Source organism: Kogia breviceps, chromosome X (assembly GCF_026419965.1).
Source record: "Kogia breviceps isolate mKogBre1 chromosome X, mKogBre1 haplotype 1, whole genome shotgun sequence".
Classification (NCBI taxonomy): Eukaryota; Metazoa; Chordata; class Mammalia; order Artiodactyla; family Physeteridae; genus Kogia; species Kogia breviceps.
In genome coordinates this window covers 31,846,779-31,863,181 of record NC_081330.1, presented here as the reverse complement: position 1 = coordinate 31,863,181, position 16,403 = coordinate 31,846,779, and the positions used below count along the sequence as shown (strand labels likewise).

The 16,403-nt window shown below is 35.7% G+C and overlaps 1 protein-coding gene and 1 pseudogene across 1 annotated transcript in view; one reads left to right on the top strand and one right to left on the bottom strand.

Moving 5' to 3' along the window:
• The window catches only part of HTR2C (5-hydroxytryptamine receptor 2C), a 256,248-nt gene that overhangs the window by 190,173 nt on the left and 49,672 nt on the right, over positions 1 to 16,403 (top strand). The gene's annotated exons all lie outside the window — the stretch shown is intronic.
• On the bottom strand, positions 2,713 to 4,821 carry LOC131747696 (mitogen-activated protein kinase 6 pseudogene; annotated as a pseudogene).

Here is a 16,403-nt window from a genome sequence, read left to right as displayed (position 1 = left end):
CAAATGGAAACAATAAAGCTTTTTGCAGCAAAAATAAATAAATAAATAATAAGCAAAGTTGGTTCAACCTGTGAAAATCAATCAATACAATGCCCCTTATTAACAGAATAAAGGGAAAAACACTACCTGAATACCTTAATAGACTCAAAAAAGCATTTGACAAAATCCAGCCCCTTTTGTGATAAAAACAGATATGTGGAATCTAGAGAAATGGTACCGATGAACCGGTTTGCAAGGCAGAAATAGAGACACAGATGTAGAGAACAAATGTATGGACACCAAGGGGGAAAAGCTGGAGTGGGGAGGGAGGGTTGGTGGGATGAACTGGGAGATTGGGATTGACATATATACACTAACACGTATAAAATACATAACTAATAAGAACCTGCTGTATAAAAAAAATAAAATTCAAAAGAAAGTATTTAGCTCTGAAACAAACAAAAAAAGATTTTTTAAGAATAAAGTTGTATTACTAAAAAAAAAAATACTGAATCATCTCCATCAATCCACAACCACACCTCAGTTCCCCCTTCCTAGCCCTCGAGGTCAGGTGCTGGCTAACTACATCCACGTGCCAAATCCTGCTGACTACTGATATTGATAAAGTTTTCTCAGAATACAGTCACACCCATTCTTTCAAGGATCACCTATGGCTGCTTTCAACCTACAAAAGTAGAGTTGAGTAGCTGCAGACTAAAATACATATTACTTAGCCCTTTACAGAAAATGTTTGCCATTCTCTGGTTTAAGATGCTGTTTGAAAATCCCAAGTTTTTCCTTGTTTTTCCATTGGCTTTCTTCTCTCTTAATTGCTGCATGTGAAAAAAATAAAATGCCCTTCTACTCCATGTGTGCTTTTCTTTTGTCCAGTTTATTTATTTAATTAGTTTTTCATCTTATATTTCTCACTATACTATGAAATCATGAGAACAAGTATAATGTTTGCCTTCTGTATCATTATCTCCATCTACCTACTATATATTAAGAACTTAATATTTATTAAATACATAAATCAGTGCCACATCAGTAAAACACCTTAAACTTATTTTGGAACAAGGAAGAGAATAAATCCATAAATTAATAAAATATCCCAGTTCTCCTAAAATTCATTTCAATATATTTCTACCATATTAACAATTCATATTAATAATTTGAGTAATGTATTACTCTGAAAAGAACATGTCTATTATACAATGTAGTAGTTACTTCAATACTTGGCTCCTGAAACATATTGTCACTGGTTTTGTGGGGTTTTTTGTTTTGTTTATTTTTACATTTAACCTAATTTTATTCATGCTTGCCTTGGGATGGGGAATAGGTCATTCAGTAAAAACATACAGTAGAAACAAAATGTCTTAACATGTACAACTTTTAAACTACAATAATTATGTACCTTAATTACTTCCATGCACACACGTCTAACATTACAGTTTTCTTTTTAAATAAACACAATTAAGACTTCTAGGAGCATTTTATAATAAAGTAATTCCTAATTTTTCTTTGTAGATAGATCAAGTACCTCCAAAATACAAATTCCTATACACAGTGAGCGCTTTACTTAAAATGAATACTTAAGTAAATTAAGTACATGGACAGCCTTAGGATAAGCTGACATATATTCAGCTAAGTAGACAACAAACCATAGTGCCAAATGGAAAAAGTGTATTTGCAAATAAATTTCAAAAACTAAGTTAATTTTTTAGAATTAAATACAGAAAATATATTGATTTGCTAAAATAAATAAGATGTGATGTAGTAACACTTCACTATAAAGAATGCATACCAGAACATTTATAAACGGTGAGTGAATCTTTTTTTTTTAATTTTTATGTATTTATGTATTTATTTTTGGCTGCGTTGGGTCTTCATTGCTGCGTGCGGGCTTCCTCTAGTTGCGGCCAGAGGGGACTACTCTTTGTTGCAGTGCACAGGCTTCTCATTGCAGTGGCTTCTCTTGTTGCAGAGCAAGGGCTCTAGGCCCACAGGCTTCAGTAGTTGTGGCGCACAGGCTTAGTTGCTCCGTGGCATGCGGGATCCTCCCAGACCAGGGCTCGAACCTGTGTGCCCTGCATTGGCAGGTGGATTCTTAATCAATGCGCCACCGGGAAAGTCCGATGGTGAGTGAATCTTATTAAGAATAGTTTACTGCCATAAACGCTGGCTAAATAGATGTGCGTATTGTGAAGCACTATTTTGCCACATACTTCTGTTACCTTGAGGTAGATAACACGTGTGTACCAAATTCGTCATTCATTTTCAGTTGCTGCTGGTATCATGTGTTTTTAAGAAATGTGTACAGTATGAAAAACTTGAAAATACTCAAGAATGAAAAATATTTTAAGGAAAAAATAGATATTTTCATGCAATTATGTACAGTCTCACTGTGTAAATTTCAAGGCAAGATTTTTGTTTCCTGTAAAACGGATCACTGTTCTATGAGAGAATGTTTTTTACTTGTCTTAGTGCATTTCTTTTGTCTCCTCCCACATTGCATTATTTTGCTCTATTCTTTATTTTTGTGTGCAAATGACATGCCAGTTAAAATGGAAACCATCTCACATGTAGAAAAAAAGTCTGGATTTTAAAAACCAAGAAAAAAATCCTTTCTAAATGACACCATCTGATTCAAGTAAATAAATGACTTAAACACTAGTAATAACAAAGACAAAACACATTTCATGAAGAATACAAAAAGAAATGTCTGCTGAGTGTTTTAGTTCAGATGTTTCAGAATGCTGCTGTATGTTTTATGAGAAATCTGAGGGGAAGATTTCATAGAAGGAGGTGTTAATGTGGCCTGTATTGACTTAAGTGGTGACCCAGCTGGACTATGAAACTGTGGGATGCCTATGGATTCAAGCTGCTTGTTAAAGAGGAACTCCCCCCTGTTGTTCAGAAATCCTTCCTCACTTCCTCTCTCCTCAAGCTTCCCATGCTCTACCGGCTCACATTTCAATATCTTCTTCCTTGCTAAAGAACTTGTCCAGGTAACGATTAAGTGTTTTCCTTTTCAATTTCCTCATCCTTCCTTACCTCACAACAAAACTGACTATGAGAAAACAGTCCTCCCCATCACCCACAAACTGGCTATCCCAAGAAGACTGGTACAAGCCTTCTAACTGAGCCAAATTGGCCATTCCTTTTTCCTGTTTTTCTCGGCTTACTGACTTTGATATCAAACTTTTCGATTCTAGTTGGGAAACTGATCTATTCAAGTCATTTAATTTGTCATCAACAGCAGTAGGCTCATGTTGTGAACTAAGCTGAATAGTTCCTGCAATAAAGGAATCAAAATCAAATCCCTGATTCTTTCCCTTTCTTTTTCAGCTAGTTGCTGTGACACTATTGGACTTTAACCAATCCATTCCTTTCACATTTTGACTTGCCTTTCTTATCAGATTTTTCTTTGCTTTGTTCTTTCCAATAAGTGTGGGTTCATAGTAATGATTAACTTCACTCTTTCTCCAAACTAAGTTATCTAAGTATGATGATGACCTTGTTTTGTAGTTACCAGTATGGCTACACTTCAGATCACTATATTTGTTTTCATGATGATCTGGGTATTGCCAACAAGGCTCAGTAAAGTAATTGGTGTCTAAACCAGGATCCTCCAAATACTTTTCACAACCTCCATCCAAATATTTTCGAGATCAACTTGTACTTCTTCTTCATCAGTGACATCGGACAGAGCTCTTGGGTTAAGGTGAACTTCATCAATATCAAAGTTGTTATGTATAGGCCAATCATGCTCTGAAAATTGACAATCATGGTACCTTTCCCAGTTATAAATGTGACTATGAGTTTCATCCATAAGCAAAATATCATCAACTTCATCTTTAATATGAAAAGGATGACTTGAAATTGGCTCATCCATTGGAAAAGAATAAATGCTCACGTAAGGATGAGAAAGCACTTCTGCTGTCAACCGATCCATGGGGCTAAATGTCAAAATTTGTTCCAGGAAATCCAATGCTTCTCGACTGATTCCGGGAAGCAACTGAGTTAAGGGTTTGTGTGGCTCAGTCATGTCATTTCTACTGTAAGCTGGAATTATGCTGAGAAGCTCCTGTCAATCTTCCTCATGTACAACAGGAATAGACTCTAAAATCAGCTGCATCTGTTCAAGTTCATGTGCACCTGCAAAGAGGATTTTACCAGGCAGCATTTCAGCAAAGATGCAGCCTGCAGCCCACATGTCAATGGCTTTCGTATAATTATTAGGAGAAAGTAAAAGAGGTGGGGATCTGGACCATTTAGGAACCAGTCCTTCAGAAAGATGACCTTTATGGGAATAATGGGGATCCATGATCCATGCAAGACCAAAGTCACCTATCTTCAGCACCAAGTCTTCAGTATTAATGAAAAGATTAGTTGGTTTGAGATCTCTGTGCAGTATGTTTGCTGAGTGAATATATTTGAGCCCATGTAGCAGCTGATACATGAAAAGCCTGGCATGCTCTTCCAGTAATGGGCCCTGCTCCAGGACATTAGCCAAGTCTGCCTCCATGTACTCCTGAACAATGTAAACACTGTTCAGTTTGGTAAGACAGCCCACATCACCTGTTAACGGGCTTCCACTAGGACCAAGAATTTCAAACACTTTCACAATGTTATCATGGTCAAGTCTAAGAATTTTGATTTCACATAGAGCGAGTTTGACACTCTGGTGATCAGTAAGGACAATTTTCTTGATGGCTACTCTTTTGTCATAGTCATTGTCTACAGCAGAAAAAAAACAAGCCATTGCCTCCACAACCCAATGGTTTTAAATCCATATACCTAGAGCCCAGATTTCATGAGACTTTCAAATTTCTCTGCCATTTTGAAACACTTACTATTGCCTCTTCCTTTCAATGTTGAACTTGTGTAAATAAGGAAGAAAACTGGCATCAAAAGGAAAGATCTTTCAAAAAGGTAGAAAAAATAATAATTTTGCTTCCACAGCAAGGTGGTTTCATTGCATATGCCAACCAGGCCTGTTGAGTTCCCCTTAGATTTAAAGCTCAAAAAGCTCTACTCATACTGAGAATTAAAAAGATTGCAGGGCTTCCCTGGTGACGCAGTGGTTGAGAGTCCGCCTGCCGATGCAGGGGACATGGGTTCGTGCCCCGGTCCGGGAAGATCCCACATGCCGTGGAGCGGCTGGGCCCGTGAGCCATGGCCGCTGGGCCTGCGCATCTGGAGCCTGTGCTCCACAACAGGAGAGGCCACAACAGGGAGAGGCCCGCATACCGAAAAAAAAAAAAAAAAAAAAAAAAAAAAAAAAAAAAAAAAAAAGATTGCAGTGCTCATAGGTGAATAAAGGGGCAGCAACTCTGCAGACATTTAAAGAAAACACTCAAGAAACTCAAACGGAATGAAATGATATACTATGCACTCAGATTTACTGTGCTGAAGGATTTAACATTTAACAAAAATGTGAAGAAATATGCACACAACAGTCTTCTATGAACATTCTCTTTGCAGTGCAGATACATTCAGTGTTGGACTGGTCCTGAGCAGCATCATTCTAAGGCGCTGGCAAGCACTATTTCCGTTTTGCTTCTTTTCTTCCTTTGTTGCTGTATATCTCAACAGGAAGCCCTGGGGGCAGTTGGTTAACAAGATGTCTTTTGTTAGTGACCAGGTGACTCCAGCTCACCACAATCACAGTCAAACCTACCGTCCATCTTACTCTGATACAATGGGACTTCTTCTCCGACTCATCGAGGGAGTGCGGGGCCCACGGACAGCCCCCAGTGTCGGCTCAGGTCTTCGGCTGTGCTGGCGGCAGCGGCGTCTCCGAGGCGCAGTTTTGTGTTATTTTAAAGCAAATTTGTGAAAGTTGTAGGGACATTTTTTAAATGGCAATATTTTAATTGTAAACCACAACTTTATAAGTCATATATATGTAAAATATAGTTTGTTTTTATCTATGAAATTGTATGTCAATATTGCTTTCTTTTCCCCTTTAATAAGCTTTAGAAGGAGTTTCCGTTTTCTGTTAATTAAAATTTCACAGTAACTTTTAATCTGTTCTCATATTCTTCAGAGTAAACTGTTTGAACAGAGAATAAATAAAAACCAAAAAGCTTTACTAAAACTTAGGATGTGGGGATGTTTGAAAATTGGGCATATGAAAGGCAGTGAATAAATATTGGTTTCAACCTATGATGTAAAAGAAGGGAGGTCATGGGGGCATTCAAGGTTAATACCTGGAGTTCACTTGGAGATGTATTGAGTATTTTTAAGCCTTGGGTGTTTACTGCAAGTAATCAAAAAGATCACTAACTAGAGAAAGCAGGTATGAGTATGGGTTACAAATTCACAAATAGCAGTTACTAAGGTGCTCTAATTAAGGCTATAGATGGTGTCTCTTTGACGTAGCTACTTTGAGTGTTCTAAAATCACGATTGCTACTCAATGCTTTAAGAAATCTGCCTGATACCTGGCAGCATGTTGTTGACACTACTATCAGTAGCTATTAAGTTAGACTTGACTAGATTTTTAGTAAATATTAGTATATAAATTTAAGATAAAAGTAAATTGATTTTACAGGTTTTGTCCTATATCTTTAGTTTAAATATATTGTAGAAAATGTATCCCCCCAAATAGTAAATTAACCAGTAGCCACCAAAAAAGTTAGAAACATTGATCTAAAAATTTCAAATTATAAATTGTTCAGTCAGGGATACGTTATTCATTACTTGGAATACTAATCTTTAATAAAATGTGCATTTTAGTATTTATGAATATGTTATTAGAGATTTAAAGGATTATTATAAAAGGGCATTATTCAAAAGAACATTTTAGGTTTACTTTGGTCTTTAGTGAACATTAGAATGATGGGGTGGTCATCATATTTATCATTCAAGTACCTAGGAGAATTACCAAAATTTAATCCTGCTAGTATCATCAAGACTTGATAAATTATGAATACCAGATACTTTTTTAAAATATATTTTCTCCTGTTGAGTTAGTAATCACCTTACATAATGACACAGTCAAATAGGCTTTTTTTTTCTTTTGAATATAAAATACCAGATTATGGGTGTGCTTCATGTATTAAAATGAAGCCAAAACCAAAACCAAAAAATCTAGAGGCATAAATTTAAAGCCACAATAATATCTTATTCTCTTACCTGTATCTTTTCTTTTTCCAGCACTACTGTGCTAGGGTAGAGCCACATAGTACAAATAGCAGAATTTTTCATTAATGTATACTTGGTTAGGTAGAAAGCACCAGGAAAACACTCATCCTTTCTTCTTTGTCCTTCTCGCTTTCCCACCCAAGATCCATAAAATTGCTGAGTCTTCCATTCTCTGGAGAAAATATTAACAGAGACATGGAAATCATTGCCATATTCCCACAGGGAAAGACTTGAAGCCAACTTGAAAGGAACTAGCTTAATTGCAAACCATAAGGAAAGCTCCAGGGTGGATGGGTTGTGGGACTATTTCAGGGAAGCAAATCCAGGGTGTTATTCAAAAAGGTATTATACATCATATTGAGCCTTTCAGGTGTCTGGTCCTGGTGGTACTTCAGATTCACGAATTTTTACAGGTAGAAAAGTTCTCAGAGCTGAGATGCTTGAGATAGGAAAGTACATAATGCAAAATTTATTCAGCTGAAAGAACGAGGCCGACAGAATCTGTCTCTAGCTAAGTTTCTTATTTATTTCAGGATGTGGTAGTCAGATTGCATAGCCACAGAGCAGCGAGTCTCAGGATGATACTTCTAGACCTATGTTTTTGGCAAATAACTTGTGATACATATAAGATGGTTAATTACAACTGGGATAACCTGGGATAACTGGGATAAGTGTATGCAGCCCATCTAGATTCTTCTAACAATAGAATTGCCTCTAATATAAGAAGTCTGTGTTTATATTATTTAGAGTGGCTTATATAATTTAGAGGTTTATGTATGTATTTAGTAAGGGTCGACAAAATTGGAAGTGGAACTGGAGAATTTTTGTAATCCATGATATATCTTGGCATCCATGTCAAGAGAATTTTCTCTTTTTATTTAAGTTGATGGAAAAGTATATTGTTAGAGATATGGGGTTTAAGTTTGAGTAAGAGGTGGGTTATTAGTTACCAAGCTTCTAGATCATGTAGGCCATTAGTAATCATAGCCAGTTCATCGAGAACAGAAGACCAGCTTGGAAGAGGTCTCCCTGAAATGGTTCACACAAAGACACATCAAGTGACAAGCCCTTTGACAGAAACTGGAAGGAACTTCATGATGAAGCAGTTAACACTCACATGGGCGGGGAGGTTGAACATCCTGCATAGTGCTGCCAGGAAATCCCTATTTTATACTAAGAAGGGGCTGGCTGGTTGCATATGTAGGATGTCCCATTTCCCCGCCCACATCGTCGAGACATACCAGACCGCCCACATCATCAGGACATATGCCAGAAACACCACTCTGCCTCACTGAAGAACCATAAAATCTACGTGTCAAGGAAGTACAGATGCTGAGCTACATCACTAGAAAGGCATTCTGACAAATCTTCATTAGAGGATAGAGTACTGTTTTCTATGACCTTGGCTCATAAGAGACAGTGGGTGTATGAGTGGATCTGTAAGCTCAGGGCCAGTAGGAAATTATTGAACAATAGTAGCCAGATGAAGGACCTGCAGAGTTCCCAGCAACTCCACTAGCCATACAGGTAATGTCTCCAGAATTGCACCTCTTCTTCTCAGCACTACACCAAGGTAGGTGAGTTTAGTAGTTGGACATATTTACTTAGGGTGCTCAGAGACAGAGTAGATAGATGGAGAGATAATTTAATTCCTACTGCAGAGAGAAGCAAAGGTTATAGCCTAAAAAGCAGCCCAGAATTTCAGGTCTGAGTGTCAAGGTAATACTTTTTTAAATGTCTCAACTTCAGAAGCAGGAGATTTGGGTGCAGTGGCCCAGAGAAGATCCAGTAATTCTAAATCAAGTTCAAGTGGGTGCAAACACAGTCTAGTATCAGGGAAGAATCAAGTTACAAGAGAGTGGGTGTGATTCCAAGGGAGAAAGTTAGTGGCATTCCCCGAAAGCATTTAGAAGAAATAACTGATGTAAGATGCAGTATCCAGTGATATCCAGGAGACTCCGTCAAAGGCAAGGTGGTAGGAGACACCAAGAACAGGACTGAGCCCTTCAAAAACATGGGATAAGGAATAAAATAGTAAAGCAAAATCCAGCTTTACTGAATTTTATGGGCTAGAATCTTCTACTTCTGGATTCTCTAGGAAGGATAATCTCAGAATAAAAATAAGTCCATATATTTATTGGACTAATTTATTTATTAAATAAAATATATTTAAATGGAATAAACATAGCTTTATTAAAAATACACTGTCTTACTTAACTTTCTCAATTTTCTCCATAGACTGAAAATTTCACTATGGACCTGTATATGAAAATTACTAATCTATAGGAATCGCTGCTGATAATCAATTCTGTCAATAGCATCAACCTGAGTGACAGCCTAGGATGCCATTGAGTTTTCCAGACTTTAAGTTAGGGTCCACATTAACCTGGCCATCTCAAAAGACTTTGGAGTTCTAAAAAGGCTTTATTCACTATTCATTCAAATCTGGGTTAAGTTTCCAGTAAAATGCCCTGGCTTTGGCAGTCTTCAAAGAGTGCAAGTGGGCCAATGTTAGGCTAAGGAAAAGGCTGACTCAGGTTTGGGGATTCAGAGCTCTTGTATCTTTTTTATTTTATTTTATTTTATTTTATTCTCAGCAGCACACTCTCCACTGAAATTCTGGCCTTGGTTCATGGTTCAGGAAATTAGTGATTTCATGTCTAAGGACCCCAAAAATCCCACAAAATTTATGGGCAAATCATTGTTTATAATTATCATTCCCTTACCTGTCTATGGAGTCTATAGAGATATTCCTTCTTTCATCACTGATATTGATAATTTGTGTCTTCTAGTTTTATTTTTCTCCCTCAGTCTGTCTGGAAGTTTATCAATTTTATCAATCTTTTCAAATAACCAACATTTCATTTCATTGAATTTTGCCTGTTATTGTCTTTCCTCAATTTCATTGATTTCTGCTTTTGTATTTATTACCTCCTTTCTTCTGATACTTTGGATTTAATTTTTACCCTTCTTTGTCCATTTAATATGGAAGCTTAGATCATGGATCTGAGATATTTTTTCTTTTCTAAAATAAAGCATTAATGTTAGTAATTTCCCTCTGAGTACTGCCTTAACACCGTCACACAAATTTTGATGTTTTAATTTTCATTTAGTTCAAATTATTTTCTAAGTTAATTTATCTTCCTTTTTGAAACATGGATTGTGTAGACCTGTGTTAATTGCCAGATGCTTTGACGTTTTCAAGATATCTTTTTGTTACTGATTTTTAGGTTAATTCTATTATGGTCAGAGAATATACATTGTATGATATCAATTATTTTAATTCCTTAAGATTTAATTTATGGCTCAGGATGTGTTGTTTCCCAATCGATTTCCATGACCCCTAAAAAGGATGTGTATACTCCTATTGTTGGGTAGAGTGTTTTGGAAATGCCAATTTGTCCTAGTTTGTTGTTAGTGCTGTTCAGTTCTTTCATATCATTGGTAATTTTCTGTCTACTTGTTATGTTAATTACTGAGGAAGAGATGTTGAAATCTCAAAGTATAATTGTGATTGTACTTTTTTTCCCCTAGGGAATGCACACTTTATTGATAGAGCTATAAAGAAGTATTAAGTTACTGGTTACTGTAAATGTCAGGACTGTGGTTAATTTGGGGGGCAGAAGTGTTTACAAATTGGGTCAGAGCACAAGGAAGGGCTTCTAAGGTGGCTGGAAAAGTGCTATTTCCTTTTTTTGGTAAAAGATACATATCATAAAATTCATCATTTTAACCATTTTTAAGCATACAGTTCAGTAACATTAAGTATATTCACACAGTTGTGAAGCCATTACCACTATCCATTTGCAGAATTTATCATTCCAAACTGAAACTCTGTACCCGTTAAACAATAACTCCTCTTGCTCCTTTCCCCCAGCCCCTGTTAACTACCATTCTACTTTCTGTCTCTGTGAATTTGACTATTTTACAAACCTTATGTAAGTGGAGTCATCATTCTGTGTCTGGCTTATTTCACTAAGAATAATGCCTTCAAGGTTCCTCCATGTTGTACCATGTATCTTAATTTCATTCTTTTGAAGATGAAGCAATGGTCCATTGTACATATATATATATGTGTGTGTGTGTGTATATATATATGTAATAAATATATATATACATATATATAGTGATTGTACTTTTGTTTTCTTTCTTTTCTTTTTTTTTTGCTTCATGAAATTTGAATCTCTGTTATTAGGTGCATAAATGTTTACCATGGTTATATTCCCTTGAGGAATTGACACTTTTATCACTATAAAATGGTTTCTGTTATCCCTAGTAATATTCTTTGATCTGAAATTTACTTTGTCTAATATTAATATAGCAACTCCAGCATTCTTTGATTAGTGTTTGCATAGTTTATCTTTTTCCATTCTCTTACTATATATCTATCTACATTGTATTTAAACTTGTAGGTTTCTTATAGACAGCATATAGTATTATTGTTCTTCTTTATAATCCAACATGGCTATCTCTTTAAATTGATACAAATTACACCTTATACCATTTACATTTAATGCAATTATTAATTTGTTTGTAATTATGTCTGCTATTTTATTATTTTCTATTTATCCCTTCACTTTTTCATTCCTTTCTTTCTATTTATGAATTATTTGGTGGGTTCTGCATTTCATTTTAGTATTCCATTTTTATCAATCTGTTGAACTTTTACTATATTTCTCTGTATAATTTTTTAGTGATTGCCTCTTAGATTGAAATATGCATACCTAATCTGTCAAAATTTCCTTAAAATTAGTACTTTATTCACTTCAAGTGAATATAAAAAACTTACAACCATATAGTCACCTTGGCCCTCACCCTTTTTGTTTTAATTGCAATATGGAGTACATCTATATACATTGAGAACTTTCAGATGATTTTATAATTTTTCTTTTTGACAGTCACATATATTTTAAAGATTTAAGAAAATAAAAATAATTATTATATTTTCCCAGATTGTTTACCATTTCTGTTGTTCCTCACTTATTCTTTTTTTTTAAATCAGGAACCTTCATTTTTTATTAATTTTTATTGGAGTATAGTTGCTTTACAATGTTATGTTAGTTTCTACTGTACAGCAAAGTGAATCAGTTATACTTATACATATATCCCCTCTTTTTTAGATTTCCTTCCAATTAAGGTCACCACAGAGCACTGAGTAGAGTTCCCTGTGCTATACAGTAGGTTCTCATTACTTATCTATTTTATTCATAGTAGTGTATATATGTCAGTCCCAATCTCTCAATTCATCCCATCCCCCCTTCCCCCCTTGCTATCCATAAGTTTCTTCTCTACATCTGTGTCTCTATTTCTGCTTTGCAAATAAGTTCAGTGGTAACATTTTTCTAGATTCCACATATAAGCAATATTATATGACATTTGTTTTTCTCTTTCTGACTTAGTTCACTCTGTATGACAGTCTCTAGGTCTATCCACATCTCTGCAAATGTCACTATTTTTTTTTCATCTTTATTTGAGTATAACTGTTTTACAATAGTGTGTTAGTTTCTCCTTTACAACAAAGAGAATCAGTTATACATATACATATGTTCCCATATCTCTTCCCTCTTGCATCACCCTCCCTCCCACCCTCCCTATCCCACCCCTCTAGGTGGTCACTAAGCACAGAGGTGAACTCCCTGTGCTATGTGACAGCTTCCCACTAGCTATCTAATTTACTTTTGGTAGTGTGTATATGTCCCTGCCACTCTCTCACATCGTCACAGCTTACCCTTCCCCCTCCCCATATCCTCAAGTCCATGCTCTAGTAGGTCTATGTTTTATTCCAGTCCTACCACTAATCTCTTCATGACATTTTTTTTTCTTAGATTCCATATATATGTGTTAGCATACGGTATTTGTTTTTCTCCTTCTGACTTACTTCACTCTGTATGACAGACTCCAAGTCTATCCACCACATTACAAATAACTCAGTTTCATTTCTTTTTATGGCTGAGTAATCTTCCACTGTATATATGTGCCACATCTTCTTTATCCATTCATCTGTTGATGGACACTTAGGTTGCTTCCATGTCCTGGCTATTGTAAATAGAGCTGCAATGAAGATTTTGGTACATGACTCTTTTTGAATTATGGTTTTTTCAGGGTATATGCCCAGTAGTGGGATTGCTGAGTCATATGGTAGTTTTATTTTTATTTTTTTAAGGAACCTCCATACTGTTCTCCATAGTGGCTGTATCAATTTACATTCCCACCAGCAGTGCAAGAGGGTTCCCTTTTCTCCACACCCTCTCCAGCATTTATTGTTTCTAGAGTTTTTGATGATGGCCATTCTGACCAGTGTGAGATGATATCTCATTGTAGTTTTGATTTGCATTTCTCTAATGATTAATGATGTTGAGCATTCTTTCATGTGTTTGTTGGCAATCTGTATATCTTCTTTGGAGAAATGTCTATTTAGTTCTTCTGGCCATTTTTTGGATTGGGTTATTTGGTTTTTTGTTACTGAGCTGCATGAGTTGCTTATAAATTTTGGATATTAATCCTTTGTCAGTTGCTTCATTTGCAAATATTTTCTCCCATTCTGAGGGTTGTCTTTTGGTCTTGTTTATGGTATCCTTTGCTGTGCAAAAGCTTTTAAGTTTCATTAGATCCCATTGGTTTATTTTTGTTTTTATTTCCATTTCTCTAGGAGGTGGGTCAAAAAGGATCTTGCTGTGATTTATGTCATAGAGTGTTCTGCCTATGTTTTCCTCTAAGAGTTTGATAGTGTCTGGCCTTACATTTAGGTCTTTAACCCATTTTGAGTTTATTTTTGTGTATGGTGTTAGGGAGTGTTCTAATTTCATACTTTTACATGTACCTGTCCAGTTTTCTCAGCACCACTTATTGAAGAGGCTGTTTTTTCTCCACTGCATATCCTTCCCTCCTTTATCAAAGATAAGGTGACCATATGTGTGTGGGTTTATCTCTGGGCTTTCTATCCTGTTCCATTGATCTATACTTCTATTTTTGTGCCAGTACCATACTGTCTTGATTACTGTAGATTTGTAGGATAGTCTGAAGTCAGGGAGCCTAATTCCTCCAGCTCCATTTTTTTGTTCTCAAGATTGCTTTGGCTATTCAGGGTCTTTTGTGTTTCCATACAAATTGTGAAATTTTTTGTTCTAGTTCTGTAAAAAATGCCAGTGGTAGTTTGATAGGGATTGCATTGAATCTGTAGATTGCTTTGGGTAGTAGAGTCATTTTCACAATGTTGATTCTTCCAATCCAAGAACATGGTATATTTCTCCACTTATTTGTATCATTTGTAATTTCTTTCATCAGTGTCTTATAGTTTTCTGCATACAGGTCTTTTGTCTCCTTAGATAGGTTAATCCTAGATATTTTATCCTTTTTGTTGCAATGGTAAATGGGAGTGTTCTCTTAATTTCACTCTCAGATTTTTCATCATTAGCGTATAGGAATGCAAGAGATTTCTATGCATTAATTTTGTATCCTGCTACTTTACCAAATTCATTGATGAGCTCTAGTAGTTTTCTGGTAGCATCCTTAGGATTCTCTATGTATAGTATCATGTCATCTGCAAACAGTGACAGCTTTACTTCTTTTCCAATTTGGATTCCTTTTATGTCTTTTTCTTCTCTGATTGCTGTGGCTAGAACTTCCAAAACTATGTTGAATAAGAGTGGTGAGAGTGGGCAACCTTGTCTTTTTCCTGATCTTAGTGGAAATGGTTTCAGTTTTTCACCATTGAGAACGATGCTGGCTCTGGGTTTTTCATATATGGCCTTTATTATGTTGAGGAAAGTTCCCTCTATGCCTACTTTCTGCAGGGTTTTTATCATAAATGGGTGTTGAATTTAGTCCAAAGCTTTCTCTGCATCTATCGAGATGATCATATGGTTTTTCTCCTTCAGCTTGTTGATATGGTGTATCACGTTGATTGATTTACGTATATTGAAGAATCTTTGCATTCCTGGGATAAAACCCACTTGATCATGGTGTATGATCCTTTTAATGTGCTGTTGGATTCTGTTTGCTAGTATTTTGTTGAGGATTTTTGCATCTATGTTCATCAGTGATATTGGCCTGTGGTTTTTTTTGTGTGTGTGTGACATCTTTGTCTGGTTTTGGTATCAGGATGATGGTGGCCTCATAGAGTGAGTTTTGGAGTGTTCCTCCCTCTGCTATATTTTGGAAGACTTTGAGAAGGATAGGTGTTAGCTCTTCTCTAAATGTTTGATAGAATTCACCTGTGAAGCCATCTGGTCCTGGGCTTTTGTTTGTTGGAAGATTTTTAATCACAGTTTCAATTTCAGTGCTTGTGATTGGTCTGTTCATATTTTCTATTTCTTCCTGGTTTAGTCTCAGCAGGTTGTGCATTTCTCAGAATTTGTCCATTTCTTCCAGGTTGTCCATTTTATTGCCATATAGTTGCTTGTAGTAATCTCTAATAATCTTTTGTATTTCTGCAGTGTCAGTTGTTACGTCGCCTTTTTCATTTCTAATTCTATTGATTTGAGTCTTCTCCCTTTTTTTCTTGATGAGTCTGGCTAATGGTTTATCAATTTTATTTATCTTCTCAAAGAAGCACCTTTTAGTTTTATTGATCTTTGCTATCATTTCCTTCATTTCTTTTTCATTTATTTCTGATCTGATCTTTATGATTTCTTTCTTTCTGCTAAATTTGGGGGTTTTTTGTTCTTCTTTCTCTAATTGCTTTAGGTGCAAAGTTAGGTTGTTTATTCAAGATTTTTCCTGTTTTTTATGGTAGGATTTTATTGCTATAAACTTCCCTTTTAGAACTGCTTTTGCTGCATCCCATAGGTTTTGGGTTGTCATGTCTCCATTGTCATTTGTTTCTAAGTATTTTTTGATTTCCTCTTTGATTTCTTCAGTGATCACTTTGTTATTAAGTAGTGTATTGTTTAGCCTCCATGTGTTTGTATTTTTTACAGATCTTTTCCTGTATTTGATATCTAGTCTCATAGCATTGTGGTCGGAAAAGATACTTGATATGATTTCAATTTTCTTAAATTTACCCAGGCTAGATTTGTGACCCAAGATATGATCTATCCTGGAGAATGTTCCATGAGCACTTGAGAAAAATGTGTATTCTTTTGTTTTTCAATGGAATGTCCTATAAATATCAATTAAGTCCATCTTGTGTAATGTATCATTTAAAGCTTGTGTTTCCTTATTAATTTTCTGTCTGGATGATCTGTCCATTGGTGTAAGTGAGGCATTAAAGTTGCCCACTATTATTGTATTACTGTCGATTTCTTCTTTTATAGCTGTTAGCATTTGCCTTAT